Source organism: Strigops habroptila, chromosome 3 (genome assembly GCF_004027225.2).
Source record: "Strigops habroptila isolate Jane chromosome 3, bStrHab1.2.pri, whole genome shotgun sequence".
Taxonomy (NCBI): domain Eukaryota; kingdom Metazoa; phylum Chordata; class Aves; order Psittaciformes; family Psittacidae; genus Strigops; species Strigops habroptila.
Genome location: NC_044279.2, coordinates 3,779,889 through 3,800,657, shown reverse-complemented (window position 1 = coordinate 3,800,657; position 20,769 = coordinate 3,779,889).

The window sequence follows — 20,769 nt, the reverse complement described above, 5'->3', positions numbered from 1 at the left end:
ACACTTGCAGGGACGGTGACTCCAGCCCTGCCCTGGGCAGCCTGTTCCAATGCCTGAGCACCCTCTGGGGAAGGAATTGTTCCTCAGCTCCATCTAAACCTGCCCTGGTGCAGCAATGCTTCCAAATATTAGTTTCTTCTGTAAGACATTAACTGGAACAAATATGCTGACATGACACAACATACTCTTGTGGAGAACCTACAGAGTAGATGTAATCTTGAGCCCACCTTTTAAGTGCAGAGGTTATTCTCTATCATGACTAGCAGTATCTATGAACACAGCAAAAGCTATTTTGGATCCTTTTAAAGTACAGTATTGAAAGACCTAAGGTTTATGCCATGCAAAAAAAGCATCGGATTAAAATGCAATATCAATGGAAATAATGGGGCAAACAAGAAACCTGGAGAGGGGCTTTGGGCAAGGGCCTGTAGGGACAGGCCAAGGGGAATGGCTTTAAGCTGCCAGAGGGGAGATTGAGGTGAGCTCTGAGGCAGAAGCTCTTCCCTGTGAGGGTGCTGAGGCGCTGGCACAGACTTTTCCCAGAGAAGCTGTGGCTGCCCCATCCCTGGCAGTGTTCAAGGCCAGGTTGGACACAGGGGCTTGGAGCAACCTGCTCTAGTGGAAGGTGTCCCTGCCTGTGGCAGGGGTTGGAGCTGGAGGAGCTTTAAGGTCCCTTCCAACACAAACCACTCTGTGATTTTATAAATATATCTGTTTGTAGGTGAGGCCAGTAAGAATATAATGTTCCCTTTTCTTACCAAAGGTTTAATACATTAATCTGCTATACACCTTACAAAGCTTTATTTCCTATCCTGAGGTAGGAAAGAGGATCAAGTATCTCAGATCCCAAAGCCTGACTATTTTAAGGAGATGCCCAGGGAGGAGCTAACCCCAGAACTTACTGCTTCCCTCCGTGCAGAACAACCTAAAGGACGATTCCAGTATCTGACGTCCAACTAGGAAAACATCAGACAAAGAACACAGCAGTGTTTCAGGAAATGACAAGTTTCGAGATGAAGGGATTCTGTCTCTCCTGGTCTAAGCTGCTGGTTTTACCTGGAGCTCCAGCTGTGCAGAGATTTGGCAAAAACACCTCTCCCTTTTCATTGCACACATGATGTTCCAGATGAACAACCTAATGGATTGCCTTGGAAACCTAAAACACAGAGGTCCTTATGGACTCTTGGCAGAATTCCTTTCTTACCTGCTCCCAATAAAGCAATGCCCAAATTTAACAGCTTTTTCCAGTTGCCAGAATGCCACATGGGTTGTATGACGTGTGGCCACCCTCCAGAGACAGACAGAGCAGGGATCACAACTCAGTCCTTGCACGCCTGACAATGTGTTCAGTTACAGTCCACCTCAAGGACTGCACCGCTCATTTTGGATTTGTCTCGTATGTGTTCCTGCAGTTCCCTGTTTTCCTCTGATGACAACCCACAGGAGAACAAGCTGGCAACACAAGAGATCCCATACGGAAGGAGCTCACTGTTGCTACGGTTTACACCCATCAGGAGAATGATGCTCAACACACATAGAAGGAAGGTGCCAACAACTATCTTGGAGGAATCTTTTCTTATTGTATCAACATTTATGCCAAAAAAGCCTCCAGTGCACAGCACGCCATCCCCCAGCCTCGTGTGCAAATGGAGAGGGGAATTAAGGAAGTTTTTGGTAATTTCATTAATGTTTTCAATATGAATTTTGAGGCAGATCATAGGCTGGTTTAGGTTGGAAGGGACCTTAAAGCTCCTCCAGTCCCAACCCCCTGCCACGGGCAGGGACACCTTCCACTAGAGCAGGTTGCTCCAAGCCCCTGTGTCCAACCTGGCCTTGAACACTGCCAGGGATGGGGCAGCCACAGCTTCTCTGGGAAAAGTCTGTGCCAGCGCCTCAGCACCCTCACAGGGAAGAGCTTCTGCCTCAGAGCTCATCTCAATCTCCCCTCTGGCAGGTTAAAGCCATTCCCCCTTGTCCTGTCCCTCCAGGCCCTTGTCCAAAGTCCCTCTCCAGGTTTCCTGCAGCCCCTTTAGGCACTGGAGCTGCTCTAAGGTCTCTCCTTCAGAAGCCTTCTCTTCTCCAGCTGAACCAGCCCAGCTCTCTCAGCCTGGCTCCAGAGCAGAGCTGCTCCAGCCCTCACAGCATCCTCGTGGCCTCCTCTGGACTCTTACATCACATCAAGACTTCTTTTCTTCTCCTGGCTAAGCATTCCTCCATGTAGTTTGGCATGACACTCCAACAGAAAACTTACTGTAAATTATCAGCAGAGGGATCATTAGGGAGCACTGGACAATAGGAGTTCTCCAGAACAAACGTTGGCAATTGCATTATCACTTCCAGCACTGACTACAAGCATTGCAGGGAAGAAGTTGACCTCATGAAGGACTTTTCTATTTCTAACCGTGATCTCTGAGGGAATGTGTTAAGGAAACAATCATCCTACTGAATCATTTCAGGAATTTTACAGCCGAGAAGATTTATTACCATAAAACAGGTCTTGGAAACAAGAATATCTGAGGAGACTCAATAGCTATTAAATCAGTGTGGAAAACATGATGCTAAAGGAATTGCATATGCCTGACACATGTTCTACCACTTTTTAAATAGAAAGTGCCTATAAAGAGCAAGTCTGTAGAATTACTTATTCTTTTCAGACCAAAAAAGAGACACAGGTATAAATGTAAATGACATTCATGTAAGGAATAGGAAAACTATAAATAAAGCAGCACAAAAAGCTGTTTGACAAACTGGAGCCACCAATACTTTCCAAACCTGTGTGTTAAACACATCCTCATCCCTCAGCAAGCTGAGACACATTCTGCAGCCTTACAGATACTTTAAAGTTGAGTCAACAGTACTCAGAAAACCTCAGAGCAGCTTTTAATGAGGCCACTTGTTAGCCAGTGTGAAACCAAGTTCACAATAACCTTAGGTTTGGTTATTACAATTGCAGTGTAGATGTTGCTATCACATAGTACATGTTCAAGACAGTTAAAAGCAGCTATCTTTGCCTTTGTCTGCTACAAGGGAGTCAGTAAGCTTTGCTATCTAAAAATACCATTGAGAAACATCCTGCTTTCTTGACCAAAGTGGAAAAACCTCCTGCACTAAGCCATGAACACACGCAGAACTCTCAAGTAAATGGCTTTGATACATCTGAAAACTCTCAAGTCAGAAATACAGCAGCCTTAAAGTAAGGTTAAAGCTGTTCTTACACCAACAGACACTATGGTAAATACCAACAAGCTCTGGAGCCCAAAAACCCTTTCCAGCCCTTCATGCATCCCTGCAGGTTGGTCTGACTCTCCAAATGTCATCAGAACCAGGCTAAAAGATAAAGCCTTTCCCTACAAACCTCCTCTCTCCACATCCTTGGACCATCACTGCTACAACAACAGCAACTACGTGACACCATCCTGAACTACTTTACGCCTTGACACAGTGATGAGAAGAGGAGAGACAAGATATACCCAATGCAAGTCACCCTGAACCACATGGCTTGAAAGCAGGGAACTCAGAACAGCTCTGCACACTGCAGATGCTCCACTCACAGCCCAAGAAATGACAAAACTAATTGTATTTTGAATTAAATGACTGTCTTATAGAAGACTTGGCCCCTAAGACTTATAGAAGAGAAGAATGAACCTTCTTTGACTTACTTTTGGGATTGTCCTGGTTCACCTGTACAATCCAGTCGCTGTTTCTTTTTCTGCAAAGAAAAGACAAATTCTGTTACAAGAAGTATTTGCTTGAAGTGAGGTTTGTCATTATATTGTTCATTAATGCTTGTTTTAGCACTGGAAAATACTTCCATCATTCATAAATGCTCTATCCCTGGCAGTGTTCAAGGCCAGGTTGGACCGAGCCTTGGGTGACATGGCCTGGTGTGAGGTGTCCCTGCCCATGGCAGGAGGGTTGGAACTGGATGATCTTAAGGTCCTTTCCAACCCAAACCATTCTATGATTCTATGATTTCTGTTTCTCTGATTTTGATTGCCAGACTATTTCTGTTGCACGGAAGTGCTCTGCCAAGATGAACTGTGGACACTGCCTCCTGATTTCAGCATAACACTGCAGAACTACAACTAAATTCCCAATCCTATTGCAGACTTTACCAAAGAAATTCCTTATAGCCACAGAGGAAGTGAAGAAATATAAAGAAGGATTTAATTGCCCAAAGAGAGCTCTATAGTGTCTTGTCAGACTCTGTGACTGTTCCTTGTTGACCTCCAGCATCTACTTCAGAAGGGTGATGACCGTCCCTTGGTCTGGAACCATAGATGCTAAAGGAGGTTTCAAGCACCCTACAACACGTTGTTTAATAGGAACAGGTTGGCCATTATGTCCTGCTCTGTACTTTGGGTTTAAATCTGTAACAACAGAGAAAGTATATCTACATCTTACTGGGAATTCATCCGTGTTTGATATAGCATTTTGAAGATAAAACCAAAAAAAGCAAGCAACCAAAAACACAAACCCAAAAATCTAAGTAGAGTTGTGAGAGCATTGTCCTTAAGAAGAATGCTTCTAATGCTACATTCTCTATTTAGCCACATAATTAGTAAACCTTTAGCAGACGCAGAGAAACTTCCTCATTCCCTTTGTATGCCAAGTGGTGACCTGGAAGAACTACTCAAACCTCCATGAAGAACTGGAATGTGCCAGATAATGGAATAACTAACAGGGGATTACTGGAAAATGAAGTACAGAGACATCTCCTCACTCCAGGTTAGCACTGTTCTTGTTCTGAAACAACCATTTGTAAAGCAAGAAGAGATGGAAAGAGGAGGACAGTCAGAAAGAATCCTGCCTCTGGCTACTGTTTGCAGCCAGAAGGGGATAACAAAGCAGCAAGTAAATGCTGACATGGATTTGTCAGCCTGCTTAACTTCCCAGCAAGGTAGGCAGCCATGGGATATGGAGATGGGGCAGTAATCAACACAGTCACCTGAGAGTCTGAGTTTTCATGCCACATCATACTCTTTTCTCTCAAGAAAGAGAGTATCTCACCAATTCATCACACAATTATCATACACAGACTGGTTTGTGTTGGAAAGGACCTTAAAGCTCATCCAGCTCCAACCCCCTGCCACGGGCAGGGACACCTTCCACTAGAGCAGGTTGCTCCAAGCCCCTGTGTCCAACCTGGCCTTGAGCACTGCCAGGGATGGGGCAGCCACAGCTTCTCTGGGCACCCTGTGCCAGCGCCTCAGCACCCTCACAGGGAAGAGCTTCTGCCTCAGAGCTCATCTCAATCTCCCCTCTGGCAGCTTAAAGCCATTCCCCTTGGCCTGTCCCTACAGGCCCTTGGCCAAAGCCCCTCTCCAGGTTTCCTGGAGCCCCTTTAGGCACTGGAGCTGCTCTAAGGTCTCCCCTTCAGGAGCCTTCTCTTCTCCAGGCTGCCCCAGCCCAGCTCTCTCAGCCTGGCTCCAGAGCAGAGCTGCTCCAGCCCTCGCAGCAGCTCCGGGGCCTCCTCTGGCCTCGCTCCAGCAGCTCCACGTCCCTCTTGTGCTGTTGCCCCAGAGCTGGATCAGGACTGCAGGGGGGGGCTCCCCAGAGCGCAGCAGAGGGGCAGGATCCCCTCCCTGACCTGCTGCTCACGCTCTGGGGGTGCAGCCCAGCACACGGGGGGGTTCTGGGCTCAAGCACACACTGAAGCCGGGTCATGGGGAGCTTCCCATTGACCAACACCCCCAAGTCCTTCTCCTCAGGGCTGCTCCATCCACAGAATCACAGAATGGTTTGGGTTGGAAAGGGCCTTAAGACCATCTAGTTCCAACCCCCTGCCATGGGCAGCCTGTATCTGTGCTTGGGACTGCCCCAACCCATGTGCAGGACCTTGCACTTGCATGAGGCTGCCAAGTGCATGAGTAGTGTTTTCTGAAGCTCAACCAACCTATGTTCTAACACCTCTATATGAAATAAATACATACATCATTGTGGGGTATGAAATCATCCAACTCCTTCAACAGGGACACCGTTAACCTCCAAGCTATTTAATTTAACAGAACAACAATAGAGCTTTATGAAGCGTGTTTGTCACTAATGACCTGACCACCACTTCTGTGAAGCTCGCCTCTAAAATGCACAGCCAATAGTTGTGGGTTTGAAAAAATGCCATTTTTTTCACTCAAAATGCTGTTGAGAAGGAAGAAAAGAACAATCCAGGAAGGAATTGAGCTCCGAGTACCACCGACTACACAAAGGAAAACCACACAAGTCCAGATTTCATCGTACTCCTCCAGATTTCAAACAGATCAACATATTTTGGAGCAGGGTGTGATTTTCTGCTGGCTATGCCCCTTCCAAATTGGCAACTCCATTGAATTCAGTGGCTTCTTATTCCAAATCCCAAACTCCAGTTGAAAATAGATCTCCCAATGGAGTCCTACAGCTGAACATACTCTAGGGGAAAATAATCTCCTTTAATTTACTGCAAATTCATTTGCATGCCAGTGTATCATTAGTATAAGCAAAATATATGTATTATAGCAACAGAGGAGAGATTCTGTGCAAACAGTTCATAGAGTCACAGAATGGTTTGGGTTGGAAAGGACCTTAAGATCATCCACTTCCAACCCCTGCCATGGGCAGGGACACCTCACACTAGACCATGTTGCTCAAGGTTCTGCCCAACCTGGCCTTGAACACTGCCAGGGATGGGGCAGCCACAGCTTCTCTGGGCACCCTGTGCCAGCGCCTCAGCACCCTCACAGGGAAGAACTTCTTCCTTAGATCTAACCTAAACTTCCCCTGTTCCAGTTTGAACCCATCACCCCTTGTCCTATCACTACAGTCCCTGATGAAGAGCCCCTCTCCAGCACCCTTGTAGCCCCCTTCAGACACTGGAAGCTGCTCTGAATTGAAGAAACTCACATCCCACCAGTGAGATGAGCCTGAAACTTAAAGCACAAACCTGTTGTTTTGTTGCTTTGAAGAAGAAAAAGCCCAAAACCCCAGAGCTGTTAACAGCCCAGATAGTGATTTGTTTAGATACCACGAGATCTTAATAAAACCCAACACAAACAGGATGCCTTGCATACCAGATACGCAAGAAATCATGTATATATTTACTCCTAATATACCTACTATCTATATATGTATCATACATATTTACTCCTACATATACCAGGTATATTTAGGAGTAAATAGCTAACAACAACCTAGTGTAGACTAAAAATAAACTGATGTAACACGACTCAAGCACAAGGAGAGGTCTTCCTACCTTACAGATTATTAACAAATAAAGGAAGAAGGAAGGAAACTCGTACTCACTTTGTAACTCCATCATCAACCTTGTTGTCCTGGAAACAATTCTTCTACAAGAGAAGTAGTACTTAACTACTAGAACATCTTCTGCTACTACTTTTTCTCTCCCCCAACCCTCTTCCTTCTCCCACACTGCTCTCCATGCTTGATAAACAGTCAGAAATGAATCCTTCCTATAAACTGGCACAGAAATTGCCCTCAGAAGAAAATATATCCTTCCATTTGAGTATGGAGCACTTATGGAACATCAGGTTTGCACGAAGCCTTTGGCAAGGGTTGTAATTTTGTTGTTGTTAAAATGACCTCCTGACTGTTTCATTTTAAGAATATTTAGGCCTGGTAAAAGGTAACTGCTGATTTGATAGCAGCACATTTGGCCAAGGGAGCAGAGTGAGAAATCCCAGCCTATGATCCGTAGCCACAGAAATGCACAGCATGCTGTGTCACAACAGCTCAGCACTCACTTGTAGGTGATAAAGAGCCCTAAATGCATACAGACTGCAGCTCTGAACAGAAGATTTCCTGCATGGCTTCCTCTCCTGACCTCACCTACCATGAGCTTCTTCCTTCTATTGCACTCACACAGATAAACTAAAGTGAGGACCCAGCTCTACCCTCAGAACAACTCATGTTCCCAAATACCCCATCGATGCAATGATTATCGCATCCCCAAACACTGCTCAGCTCTGACTGATCACCCCTGAGGGAAGGACTTGGGGGTGTTGGTTGCTGAGAAGCTCCCCATGACCCATCTTCAGCGCGCACGTGAGCCCCAAAACCTGTTTAGTGGAAGGTGTCCCTGCCTGTGTCAGGGGTTGGAACTGGATGAGCTTTAAGGTCCCTTCAACCCAAACCAGGCTGGGATTCAACGAATCCAGGTTAGGGACTGTCCTCTGGCCCACAGATGAGCCCCAGCAGCACGGCTGGTAGCCCTGGGGTCAGACAAGCTTTCCTAGCCCAAAACAAGGCAGCCACAACCCAGATTACCACCAAAACCAGCCCCAGCTCCACAGTGATCTCTGGATGATGCCCAAGACTCATCAACACAGGCTGAAACCATGCCCAGGGACTGTGCCCTCGGTTTAACATGATGAATTACAACATCCCAGTACCCAGAGCCATCCATGCCCTTCCCTTCTTCATTTAGCTTCATTCCTTTTGAAAGAGTTCTCTCTGTGCTCCTATTTGAAAAGAAAACTTAATTTTAACTTTTAAATTAAATAAGAGCTTGTTTTAACAATCAGATTTCCTCAGGAAACAGCAGCTTTGTTTCACACCACAACCTTTCCCTCCGCATTCACCCATGTACATTGATCCTTTTGCTACACAGCCTGTTTGTGTCAGACACAGCAATTTGGCCTTTCACAAATTGCATCAATCCACTGCAATAAACAGAAATATACTTATTTAAACACTTACAAATTCTTACTTTTTAAACTACCAGTGTTTTGAGCACATTTTGCCCTCACCTCTCAGTTTGTCTGCCCATACATAGTGGTTTACAGTACAATGCCCACATCTGCACTGCTCTCAGGTGGGAAAAATCCCAATACACTCCAATTTCAAATGAGAGCTCTTAATGGCCAAAATTACTCCCCCAGCAAGTCCAAAGGGGGTTTGGCTCCTTACAAAGACCCATGATTAAATACAGTTACACTCAGCAGTGTATTCAGTATGATATCTCTTAGTTATCAACATCCCACTGCTAAGGGGGAGACCTGCGTTTTCCTGTCACTTCCCCTAACTTCCAATGTATATAAAAGGTCTTTTCATGTTACCTGTTAATGCCAGTTATCCATCTATTTGTACCTTAGATTTTATGTAAGCCCTATCTGATATTCTTTTATATTAATTTTGAATTCTGTGTTCTTATTTCTGCTTTACAGATTACTTATTTAACGTATGAACATGGTTCACCACGCTCTGCTTTGTTTTCCTCTTGTGATTTTATTCTAGATGCTGTGTTAACCCTCAGGTCTCCATGTTTCCTCTTACTCCTTTGAGTATCTGTTCTAGAGATCATATCCCTATGGGTAAAATTAGCTGAAGTCTCAATTAATTAGGATCTGGAGTTGCTACCAATGAACTACCACCACTAACAGACCTAAAACTTCAACCTTATAGACCCACAGGCTGGTTTGGGTTGAAGGGACCTTAAAGCTCATCCAGGTCCAACCCCCTGCCACGGGCAGGGACACCTTCCACTAGAGCAGGTTGCTCCAAGCCCCTGTGTCCAACCTGGCCTTGAACACTGCCAGGGATGGGGCAGCCACAGCTTCTCTGGGAAAAGTCTGTGCCAGCGCCTCAGCACCCTCACAGGGAAGAGCTTCTGCCTCAGAGCTCATCTCAATCTCCCCTCTGGCAGGTTAAAGCCATTCCCCTTGGCCTGTCCCTACAGGCCCTTGTCCAAAGCCCTCATCTAGTCTTGAAGCTCCTGTGCAAGATGCCATGGAGCATCCATCAGCAGACCCAATCACACCATAAGGATTATCATCTCCTCCATGAAGGATCCAGTTGCTCAGGCAGCATTCCCTGCACAGGCTCAGGAATCAGCACCAGTGTGTGCCATCAAGCAGTCAACATCTACTAAAGTCTGTCTTCAGGCATCAGAAACTGAGGGGGTTTGAGCAGCTTCTCCCTCACACCACGCACAATGAAATTCCATGGTGGAGACGGAGAGGAGGAAGCTATTTGGAAACGATACACGCATGTAGATGTAAGATGATGAAAACTGTGGTGCCTTACGGCAGCCGCACTGCTGCATGTGTTACAAACACTGAATTCTGACTAACTATTTCCAGTAAATGGCTTTTTTTCCCCACTCTCACCACTAGAAATTCCCCCTGTATAATATAAATCTTCATATTCTAGCTCAAAACAGGACCAGGTTTAATAGCCATCTCTTAAAGAGTGTTTAGAGCCTCCCTCTGCTCTGCTACAGAAGCGCGCTGTTATCTCAGGCTGGAAAAACATTCCTTCTCTAGATTTCTTCTTCTTATTGCAGGCAAAAATTCCAACCATGGCAAAGCTTTTGCCTTCTGCTGCCACTCAATAGCAGTTGCTGCAGGAGTAAGACAGAAAAAGGCTGAAATCATGATTTTAAAGCAGCTACTTTTGCTTGATCTCGGATTTGGAAGTGTTCAAGGCCAGGTTGGACACAGGGGCTTGGAGCAACCTGCTCTAGTGGAAGGTGTCCCTGCCCGTGGCAGGGGTTGGAGCTGGATGAGCTTTAAGGTGCCTTCCAACCCAAACCATACCATGATTTTTAGTGTTCAGTAGAGTTGAGTATGTAAAGGATGGGAAATGAAGGCACAGAGTGATGTAGCCACCACCACAAAGTAGAGCAACAACAGAAGGGAAAACCCGCTCTAAAACCTGCAGGTCAATGTGAACACATTAATGCTGTTCTAGCCTCCATACAAACCAAACCAAATCCACCCCAACCCAACAACACAAACCCCTCTGCTGGTTCTTTTTCTGCTCAGTAATTCTACTACCTACCTACTAAAGCTGACCCGGAGAGCATCTAAAACATTTCCTAATTACTCGAGGCTATTTTTCATCTGAGCGATTCGCTGTAATGTCCATTTACCACATGAAATTACAGCAGCTTTTTTTCCATGGAGATATTTCCAGTGGAGGCAGCGGGGATTCAACAAGGCCATCATATAAATAGAAATCAGAAAATAGTATTTCCGTAAGAAACCACTCAGGTTTATTGGATTAAGAGGCACTTGCGAGTGACTCACACTGACACAAGCCTATAGTAAATCCAGTCTATGGGTGATAAAAAGGAATTCAAAGGAAATCTTACATTTAGGAAGTCGCCTCTGTAGGTTCTCACATCAGTGGGTTCATTACACGAAATCACATTAGCTGTTCCCTCCCAATGAGAGGACAAATAAATTAAAAGCTAAATTTTAGGGGTTTAATACCATGAGTGCAGCGTGTTCGGAACAGTTGTAGCTGCCACGCTGAGCACAATTAGAGCGGGGTAGAAGAGCCCTGAGTGGAAGTGCTGTATTCCCGGGTCACTCCCACGATCCTGCTCCCACATGTTGTGCCCAAAGGAGTGGGAAGAAAAAGAAAAGCCATTAAGTCACCTCACTCCTTGGGAAAATGAAGGAAGATTGTAGTGATAGGACAAGGGGTGATGGGTTCAAACTGAAACAGGGGAAGTTCAGGTTAGATCTAAGGAAGAAGCTCTTCCCTGTGAGGGTGCTGAGGCGCTGGCACAGGGTGCCCAGAGAAGCTGTGGCTGCCCCATCCCTGGCAGTGTTCAAGGCCAGGTTGGACACAGGGGCTTGGAGCAACCTGCTCTAGTGGAAGGTGTCCCTGCCTGTGGCAGGGGTTGGAACTGGATGATCTTAAGGTCCTTTCCAACCCAAACCATTCTATGATGGCAACCATCACAGATAGATTCCTTCATCATGATTCCTTCTGCCTGTACACTGGGTTTGATATCCCATTTGGCATTTCTTGGGGAACTCTGACTTGTCTCAAGAGGATGTTCCTAAATCTTACCATGCACTGAGGTGTTCTGGCACAGCCGAGTGCAGCATCAAGGCTTTGCTGATATCCTGAAGGATGCATTCACAGCTCTCACACCTCCTGTAAAGCAGGGCAGCAAGCAGGGAGGCTGCGGCTGGTATGTAGCTTAGTCCTATAAATAGCCCTTCACAGCAACTAAGGAATTTGTTCTTTGACACAATACCTCTTAACATTGCCATGAGGAACAAGGATCTTTGAAGGAATGTGTTAGTAAATATTCAATATGAAAGGCAAGTTGCAAATAGAAGCAAAGGGGACAGCAGACAGAGTGTAAGATCATGCACTAGGGACGTGGAATTGGACTGTTCTCTTTATCACCAATTACTGTAATCACAGAATAGTTTGGGTTGGAAAGGACCTTAAGATCATCCAGTGCCAACCCCCTGCCATGGGCAGGGACACCTCACACTAGACCATGTCACCCAAGGCTCTGTCCAACCTGGCCTTGAACACTGCAAGGATGGAGCATTTACCACTTCTTTGGGGAGCCTGTTCCGGTAATCAAACCCTATCTGTCCATAAGGGTATTTAAAAGCCACTTATCTTGTGCCATCCTGTAAGCAAAGACACTGATCCATACACAGAGTTGTAAATCACTGAGTATACAGATGGAAACTCACTTGTAGGAACCAGCTGCCCGTGTTTGAGGGCAACCAATGTTTACCAACCACAGACTGCAAGGCTGAAGTGATTGTTCCTCAGAGGATTGCTGGCATCTCTCAGCCATACTCAAGTAGAATCAAGGACAGCATGACATCCAAGTACATCATCAGCAAGAGGCTCATCTCTGGGGTTCTTAAGGCACCCCTTCCTTTGTGCATCCACACCCACTCTTACATTCCCATTAATGGCTGGTCTGCAGCCCTGAAAAGCAGCATGTTATAGCCTTGGGGTAACTAAATTAGAGTGAGCCACGTTGAAGCTAAAGTCAAAGTAAGAACTAAGCACAATGTTTTCACCTCATAGAGAGATTGCCCCAGAGAGACCCTGCACAGCCCAAGATCTATAAAAAAGCTTGCTATTTTATACAATCATAGAGCCAACCGGGTTGGAAAAGACCTTTAAGCTCATCAAGTCCAACCATTGCCCAGCACTGCCAAGGCCACCACTAACCCATGGCACTGAGGCCTCGGCTACACGGGGTGTGAACACTTGCAGGGACGGTGACTCCAGCCCTGCCCTGGGCAGCCTGTTCCAACGCCTGAGCACCCTCTGGGGAAGGAATTGTTCCTCAGCTCCATCTAAACCTGCCCTGGGGCAGCTTGAGGCCGTTTCCTCTTGTCCCATCCCTTGTTCCTTGGGAGCAGAGACCAGCCCCCTCCTGGCTCCAGCCTCCTGTCAGGCAGTTGCAGAGAGCGAGAAGGTCCCCCCTGAGCCTTCTCTTCTCCAGACTAACCCCCCCCAGGTCCCTCAGCCGTTCCTCATCGCACTTGTGCTCCAGGCCCTGCACCAGCTCCGGTGCCCTTCTCTGGCCCCGCTCCAGCACCTCAATGTCTCTCTTGGAGTGAGGGGCCCAACACTGACACAGGATTCGAGGTGCCAATCTCCTCTGAATTTGGTCATGTCCACTTGGGGCCTTGCCCAAGGACACTGAGAATAAAGGTCAAAAATAATCCAGCAATCAAAGATGTTGATTAGATGGAACAGTTTTAACATACAACCACCTATGGAGTATCAGAAAGGGCTGCGGATCTCAGCATGAAGAAATTCATAACAGATGACAATGGAAGTGCAAGGGGGCAACGCATGATTCTGTTTGTTTGAAAGACAAGGTTAATAAAGCCCATATTCTGTTGCAACGAGTTGGGTTCTGAAAGCACGACCTCCCTGCCCCTGTGCATTTGTCAGGTTTGGGTTTGGAGATAGTCGAGGCTCAACATTATGGTAAAAGACTGTGGAATTCTCAAATAGCTCGATTTTGTGCTAACCCTAATTCGTAATCATGCTGGCCTTGCAAGCATGGTGTGAAATGTGCTGAGCTAGACAGCTGGGAAGGGGTGGGTGTGAAGAGAGGGGGTGGTGTTGGGTTTTTATTATTATTGCACTTGTGGTGTTCAACCCTTCCACTCCCCGAAATCCATATTCAGAAGGCTGCAGGGAGGAAGATGATGGTTTTACTTACAGATACTTGGTCAGGTTCTAAAAGCATCTGCACCTTCCTTTGCAGTGAATGAATTCATCTACAGGAAAGCTGGAGAGGGGCTTTGGACAAGGGCCTGTAGGGACAGGCCAAGGGGAATGGCTTTAACCTGCCCGAGGGGAGACTGAGATGAGCTCTGAGGCAGAAGCTCTTCCCTGTGAGGGTGCTGAGGCGCTGGCACAGGGTGCCCAGAGAAGCTGTGGCTGCCCCATCCCTGGCAGTGTTCAAGGCCAGGTTGGACACAGGGGCTTGGAGCAACCTGCTCTAGTGGAAGGTGTCCCTGCCCATGGCAGGGGGTTGGAACTGGATGAGCTTTAAGGTCCCTTCAACTCAAACCAGCCTGGGATTCAATGCTGAGTTTATTATCTCCCTTCAAATTTACTTTGGTGACCAAAATACATCTGTATTTCCAGCCTGGAGCCCTGAGTAAGATAAAAAGTTGTGCTGCTCAGAAAGTTATTTTGCCCATGTAAGGTTCTCTTATAAAACTCTTCATTTCTTCAAAACCCTTTAAAAAGCACCTACTGAGAAATGCTTTATAATGAAACCTATAAAGAAAATTCCCTGAGCTCACAGCACTGCACAAAATTAAACCTTAACTCAACTTCTAGGAAGAAGCACCAGTTTTTCATGTAAAGCTGTAGTGAAAAGCCCTCAACCCTACCTACCCATGCCTAAGTCTCACACTTCATTTCCTATCCCAAATCAGTCATCACAAGATGGGTTTGCTCTGTAATTTTCCTGATCTCAGTCAAACCCAACACTAAGTGTAATTCTGGTGGAACTTGGCTGTGGACTGAAGAGAGAAAAAACACTGAGATGATCTACAAAACTTAGTCTGCTTTTACTACCTAAATCATAGAATCAGAGAACAGTTTGGGTTGGAAAGGACATTAAGATCATCCAGTTCCAAGCCCCTGCCACGGGCAGGGACACCTTCCACTAGAGCAGGTTGCTCCAAGCCCCTGTGTCCAACCTGGCCTTGAACACTGCCAGGGATGGGGCAGCCACAGCTTCTCTGGGCACCCTGTGCCAGCGCCTCAGCACCCTCACAGGGAAAAACTTCTTCCTTATCTCCAACCTGAACTTCCCCTGTTTCACTTTGAACCCATCACCCCTTGTCCCATCACTCCAGTCCCTGATGAAGGTCCCTCTCCAGCATCCTTGTAGCCCCCTTCAGACACTGGAAGCTGCTCTGAGGTCTCCAGCAGCTTCTCCTCTCCAGGCTGAACAGCCCCAATGTTCTCAGCCTGTCTCCACACGGGAGCTGCTCCAGCCCCTGATCATCCTCGTGGCCTCCTCTGGCCTTGCTCCAACAGCTCCATGTCCTTCTTAAACGGGCATCGGGTGCTTGACACATGATGGATCATCATGACGTGGTGTGCAGGCTTACACAGAACCATTTGGGTTGGAAGAGACCTTTAAGATCAAGTCTAACTGTTAACCCAGCACTGCCAAGGCCACCACTAAACCCTGTCACTGAGCACCACATCTACATGTCTTTTAAACCCCTCCAGGGATGGTGACTCCAGCCCTGCCCTGGGCAGCCTGTTCCAATGCCTGTGCACCCATTCAGGGTAATACCCAGTCTAAACCTGCCCTGGTGCAGCTTGAGGCCGTTTCCTCTTGTCCTATCACTTGCTCCTTGGGAAAACAGACTGATACAAACCTACCTACAACTGGTTTATAACACAAGGAACATAAGCAGCTTGAGCCAGTGCTCAATTTCTTATGCAACTATTGGTCAATGCTTTATTCTTCTTTTTCCCTCCTAATCTTCTACTCTTTAACAATACTTTAAAAGGTCACTACCCCACGCACACACCAAGAACCATGAAAAGCAACCCCGGGCTGTTTCATGGCTCATCTCCCAAGGTAACATGCTCAAAAGGACACGATGCCACCGTATTTCAAGCTCTGTAATGTTTTCTTTAGACAGGTACAAGTTGTCTCAGTGAGAAAACATTATCTTGTGCGTGTCCCATTAAAAAGATTAATCTGTTCAACACCTGATGATTCACTCACCCACATGCTGAAAGTCCACATGAAAATGACTCACTCTGTCCGTAAGAATAATCACCTGGGATAGCAAAGTCCCCTCATCTTTTCCAGAGCTGGTAACTGCTTTCTTACACAAAGCAAGTGGATGCTGTCCTGTTACAGTATGGGTGACAAGAAGGAACAACAGATATGGGTAATTTTATAGCCTAGGTAATAATAAAATTACTTGAGAGGAAGTTTGTAGATAACTAAAAGTATTGGCAGAGGAAACAGTAACACTCCATAGTGTCCTAGTGATTGAAGGCAGCCTTCCAGTATCTGAAGGGGGCTACAAGGATGCTGGAGAGGGACTCCTCGTCAGGGACTGGAGTGATAGGACAAGGGGTGAGGGATTCAAACTGAAACAGGGGAAGTTCAGGTTGGATAGAAGGAAGAGATTCTTCCCTGTGAGGGTGCTGAGGCGCTGGCACAGGGTGCCCAGAGAAGCTGTGGCTGCCCCATCCCTGGCAGTGTTCAAGGCCAGGTTGGACACAGGGGCTTGGAGCAACCTGCTCTAGTGTGAGGTGTCCCTGCCCGTGGCAGGGGGTTGGAACTGGATGATTTTAAGGTCCTTTCCAACCCAAACCAGTCTGTGATTCTGTGACTTTAACCCTCCCAAGTCAAAGCCACCCATTCCCAAAGAAGGGACGCAGGCTCCTCCTCCGTGACTTGGACACTCTGTACCCAGAAAAGGGCTCTGAAGGAACTGAATCACCCAGAATGGATTGCCAGGCAGGGCAAAGCTGTACGAAAGGCTTGGCTGACAACATTCAGTGTTCTGAATCCAAAGCTAAATCCAAAGCTAGAACTTCATGTCCAGTTCTGCCATCCGCACTGTGAGGATGCTGAAGTACTGGCAAGAATTCAAAGGAAGCCCTTAGAAAAGAGTTGGTTTGACTGGGATTAAAGGTCTCCTTTATTAAGGAGAACATGAGTATTTGGACTTTGTTTTATAGGTAATTTGTGAATATGGCAAACAAGAACCAACCCTGCAATCCTTGGAGTGAAAGGCACAGCAAGATGCTACAGCTGGAAGCCAAACAAGCTCCAATGTGAAATAACTTGTCACTTCCTGGCAATAGGATTGTTAGATATTTATCCCTACTTGGTGTGTTTGGACTAGAGAGCTCTCTAAAGGCACTCCAAAATGAACTTCTATGCAAAAATGCTTATCTTGCATACAAAGGCAGACTGGATTATAGGCTTGCTATAGATATGGATCTAAAAATGAATCAAAAGCTAGCTAGGAAATCCTAAAACTAGTATTGAAGTTAATTGTAATGCTTTATTGTTACTGCCATGTAATGCTCTCTGCTCCCTGCTGCTTGTGCTCTTTTGACTTGAAAGAAGCATTTTAAAGACTGTTTTCCCCCCTCAAGAAAGTTATCTGCAAAAATACAAGCATGGAAAATAACCTGATCTGCTGTTTTTCTTTCACCTCATTACTTCGTGGAAGCTAAAGACAGAAAGGAAAGAAAATACAGAACCTAAATTTAGGGGAGAAATAGATGGTCATTTAGATATTATGACGAGAATTTATGTAAAGAGAGGATGTTAGTTTAGCCAAAAAAGCTATTAACAGAAGTGAATAAAGACATGCTTGCTGCTTTCATGGCACAGCTCCCCCTTGCCAGCCCTCCCATCATCCAAACACCTTTTATTGCCATCCCTTCCGTCACTGCAGAACCTAAAGTTGAGATGTACTTGTAGGAATGGAAGAGGACAGTACACACAGATCAGTAATTCATTAAGAGATCTGCCTTTCAGAGCTCATACTCCACCTCTATCACTAACACCCCGCACGGAGCATCCCAAGAGGAAAGGGGAATGGAAAGAACAAACTGATCGACATCACAAATGTGTTCTGGCAGATGAGGAACAGCAGGAGAAATAGAGTAGGGAAAGAAGATTGTTTCTTGACACAAAAAGTAAAGGATATAGATTCTGAAGCTGAGAAAGAAGAAAAATCAGAATGAAAAGCACTGGTTTATATTTGACCCTTGATCAATACTGAAAAATATCATCCTATAAATCACAATGTAGGCAGGATCTCTGATAGTGCTTATTGAAAACTCACGGGTTGTACTTCAGGAACTGTACCGCACGTATTTAATCTTAAATATTAATTATTTCCTATTTCATGCTGGGTCCTAAATCATCAAAATCTCTGCTACAAATAGAGATTCTGCCTTCTGGGATACCCAAACAGCTCAGGAGCATAACTCATTCCTCTGGTTTACTCCATCACTCTCTTGCCCTTAAATCATATCCCTCTGAAACAGTCACAGAATGGTTTGGGTTGGAAAGGACCTTAAGATCATCCAGTTCCAACCCCCTGCCATGGGCAGGGACACCTCACACTAAACCATGTCACCCAAGGCTCTGTCCAACGTGGTCTTGAACACTGACAGGGATGGAGCATCCACCACTTACTTCTTTGTCCCTCTTCCCCAATGCACAGAGCAAGTGAAATCACGCAGCACTGGACAAGGCACCGTAAACTTCCTGTTTTACTTCTAATTCTGTATTTTAAAAGATTAAATTAAACAGAATAAGGCATAACTGACTCATTTTTGATTCTGAGTCATCCCGAAGCTGTGGATTCCTATGTCAGACTCCCTGTACGCTGAAGGTGGTCTCAGAATACGGCAATTTCTAAGCAACTTTAGAATCATGACATTCACAAAGCAGGCAACAGTAACTGGTCACTATTTTGGTTCTATACTGAAAATAATCAAGCCCTCCTTCACTGAATATAGTAAGAGTTTTGAGCAAACACAGCAGATAAAATAAGCCACACTGTTTCACATGAGATAAAAGGAGGGGAAGTCCCTTTCTGGCTTGCTCTGTTTGAACTAAAGGCCTTGAACTTGGAGAACACAAAACCCCTCCTGAGAGCAATAAGAGATTGTGGCAACCTCCTTCCCACAGGGCTGCACATGCAATAGGGGCATTCAACCACATCCTAAATAGGTGCCAGTTCTGCTCCCAATGCCAGAAGGTAAATTTGCCACCATCTCCTCACACTTGTGTTTTATTCCCTTTGAATATTCTGCAAAACCAAATACATTTGGTTTATATAATAACTGCCAGTGTGTCATTTACTACATAGGACTGGAGTTTAACACCTTAACGATGCAATCCTAGCAACCTAAGTGCATTCCAGCGGCCTGGAATACTAGTATTTCTGAGGAAATTCACAGAATCCCAGAGTGGTTTGTGTTGGAAGGGACCTTAAAGCTCATCCAGCTCCAACCCTCTGCCACAGGCAGGGACACCTTCCACTAGAGCAGGTTGCTCCAAGCCCCTGTGTCCAACCTGGCCTTGAACACTGCCAGGGATGGGGCAGCCACAGCTTCTCTGGGAAAAGTCTGTGCCAGCGCCTCAGCACCCTCACAGGGAAGAGCTTCTGCCTCAGAGCTCATCTCAATCTCCCCTCTGGCAGGTTAAAGCCATTCCCCTTGGCCTGTCCCTACAGGCCCTTGTCCAAAGCCCCTCTCCAGGTTTCCTGGAGCCCCTTTAGGCCCTGGAGCTGCTCTAAGGTCTCCCCTTCAGGAGCCTTCTCTTCTCCAGGCTGAACCATCCCAGCTCTCAGCCTGTCTCCATAGGAGACACTGAAGTATTTAGCACGGTTTCTGAATCTTGTGATTTTATGAGAATACTCGAACTGCTCTGCATTTTTCTCCCAATTCTTGTTCCCAGAATTACCAGGTTACGTAAGGGATCTTGGGTGCCAATAATGAAACATTTTCTAGTCTCCAAGGTAGCACAGAAATGCCTGAAATTTGGCTGACATTCCTCCCCCCCTCCAAAAACCAAACCCTAGAAGGCACAGAAAAAGATCTCAGAATGTTATTTATAAATAGTGTCATTAATTATCAAGGCAGAAGCTCTTCCCTGTGAGGGTGCTGAGGCGCTGGCACAGGGTGCCCAGAGAAGCTGTGGCTGCCCCATCCCTGGCAGTGTTCAAGGCCAGGTTGGACACAGGGGCTTGGAGCAACCTGTTCTAGTGGAAGGTGTCCCTGCCCGTGGCAGGGGGTTGGAACTGGAGGAGCTTTAAGGTCCCTTCCAACCCAAACCAGTCTGGGATTCTATGACTGGAAAACTATTGGCTTAATTGCGCCCAAACGCTTGGTCAGGAATGTTGCTGACAGGTTCCATGCATTCCTGTCAGGCCCTCTATACCAAGGGAAAGAAAACCAAGGAAAGAACAAAAAAGACTGTTTTCCATCACAGTTTTCCAACCTTTTCAAGATTACCAGCACCTGATGTAAGCACTAAAAGAAGTATCTATGGCTTTAATGAAACACATGAGTTAAACTAAGACATTTCCTGCTGGATCATTGCACCAAGCGCTGTCAGATCAGCACACAGAGTAAATCCTGCAGGAGCACTTCTCCATGAATGACAGCAAAATACAGCTCTGGCAACTTATTGCTTTGAGTTCCTTATGTCTCCAGTCCAAAATGACTGTTTGTGGGACACTTACTTAATGCTTTTCCTTAGCAAATGCCTACATTAAACATACAAAGGGCATCTTAACTATCCGTTCCCAATTAAGAGGATGTTTAAACGTTCCACAAGCTTTGTTCAAATACACAAATAGATTTTGAAGGATTAACACACACATTGAGAAGTCCCAATCCCCCCTAACACTACATATTTGTGTTTTGAAGTTATTGGAAATGATCAGCAGAAGTAAAAACAACTGAACCAATGGCTACAATCTGAAAGCTATCAGAGAAGCTGGCTGTCCAATTCTGGATCCG